Genomic DNA, 2,207 nt, shown 5'->3' with positions numbered 1-2,207 from the left:
CTTTTCTTTTTTTTTTTTGGACAACAACCTAATGAGTGTTTTCCTTCTGCCTTGTGTTGTGTTTGATTCTAATCAGGAAGGAAAATGAGAAAGATGTGAGAAAGTGTGATAACACGCTAAGGACAGCCTGATGAGCTTCTATCTTCTTGTGGAATATTCTCACTCTATGGAAAATCAGAGCCCCTTTTTTCTCTTGGCATGACCCATCCTCAGCAACCTCCCCCATCTAGCTGGGATCGTCCTCCCATTTGGGCAACATGGGAAGTTTAGGATGACTGCAGCCTTCCAGGTTGAGAATCCACATACTAGGAGAGTGTGTAACATATTAGGAGAGAGTGGGTCTTGGTCTTCCTCTAGTGGCTGGTCTGCCTCAGAGGTTTAAAAGGTGTACGCTTTTAATGCTGAAGGGCCTAGGTTCAAACCCTGCTGTTGGCCCAACAGGGGGTTAGCTTTTGCCCGGGATGGAATCAGAACTGCACATTTTCATCATGCATAATTAACTTGTGGAACTCACTCCCACCAGATACCATTGGGGCCAAGGATACAGTAAGAATGAAGGAAAGAATTAGCCATTAATATGGATTATGAAAACATTCACAGTTATAGATAGGATGAAGAACATTTGATATGGGATATAAAGCTTTATGCTTTAGGGTATGAGCTATTCACTGACTGCTGGGATTGAGAAAGAAACTTTCCCTATGGGCATCTTATTCAGATTTCTTGAATCTACCATCAAAGCACACGAACCAAACTTTGTCAGGCCTCAGTTGAGATCCACCTAAACTCGAACTGAGAGCAACCATTTCAAACTCAATCAGGCAAGATCTGCACAGGGACCACAACACTAGGAAGTGCCACAATGTGCTTCCCCAGTAATACCCACCCGGGTTGTCATAAACCACTGAGTATTTTTTCCTTTATTTCATTTCCTCTGAGGCTAGATTAGTGCTCCTAAACCAGAATGCTGCTCCTATTAGGACTCAAATAGTAGCCCATGTTCCAGCTATTAAATGAAGGCAAATTAGCAGACTACCCCAGTCCCTAGGCTTTCACCCGCTAAAAGGAGCAGGCCAGTACTAGAGGAAGAAAGCCCCAGAGCCCTAAACTGGTATTTTTAGCTGCTATCTTTCCTGACCCAACAGACAAGGCCTGAAGGTGGCTGACTGTGGCTCCGGGGGAGATGAGCTCAAGGAAGGCCTGGTTTGCCCTTTGCTGAAAGGCCTTCATACAAACAGCATCACCCATGCCTGACACCACAGCTGGTCAAACCACTGACCCTCCCTCTCCTCTGCCTGATTGTTTTTCCCTACACACCATTTCTGAAAGGGAGCTGGGACAGACCTGACACGCCACCCCAAGAAATCCCCCTCCCCGGAACTAGCTAACTAGGATTATTGGAGGGGGAGTAGATCCTACTAATCACAGGAACTGCAGCCTGTTACTAATACCACCTGCCCTGCTATGAACTCAGTACATGGTTTACCCACAGGATTGGTCAGTGGTTTGCCAAGATTCCCCTTTGTCTACCTGCCCCTCATAGCCAATGCCTGAGCCTAGCTCCTGAAACTGCCAGGAAGGCCCTGAGATGCAAGCCAAATGAAGGCCACTTCAGAGCCCTGCAGCACCCTCTTCTACTCATCCTTTCCTAGGCCTGCTATGCACCTTATTTATCTGCACCTGCATGTTAATCAGTTAACAGCCCATTAAGGCACAAAGCTGTGCTGGGTTCATGTCCATCTACGGCAGTGCAGTCCTTACCCCTCTGCGTTACAAGGCAGCGGCGGTAGCGATTTTGTGAAGTGCGCTTAGGATTCAGATGGACTCAGGGCTAGTCTACACTAGAAGTGCTGCAGCAGGACTGCAGTGGCATCTACCTCAGCCTGCTAACTCCTGTGAAGAGACAGCAGCAGGTAAAACTCCAGGGTGGCTTCGGGCAGAGGCTGGCAGAAAGGGGGCTCCCAGAGCTAGAGCATGAGTCTCTATGGTTTGAGCTACAGGCTAAACCTCTCTCGCTGGGGCTGTACCAGCCCGTGGCTTGGGCATAGGGGGGACAAGTACCACACGCTAAGCTGTGGGTTATGCTAGCAGCACTGGTTCTTTGCATTTCCATTCACCTTCCAGTCACTGCTCTCAGCTGAGTCTTGCCACATCTCTGAGAGCAGATAAACCTGCTAAGCCTCATTTTACACACACAAGGAAGCTGA

The sequence above is a fragment of the Lepidochelys kempii genome, chromosome 10, assembly GCF_965140285.1.
Source record: "Lepidochelys kempii isolate rLepKem1 chromosome 10, rLepKem1.hap1, whole genome shotgun sequence".
Lineage (NCBI taxonomy): Eukaryota > Metazoa > Chordata > Testudines > Cheloniidae > Lepidochelys > Lepidochelys kempii.
This window is presented reverse-complemented; position numbering follows the sequence as displayed.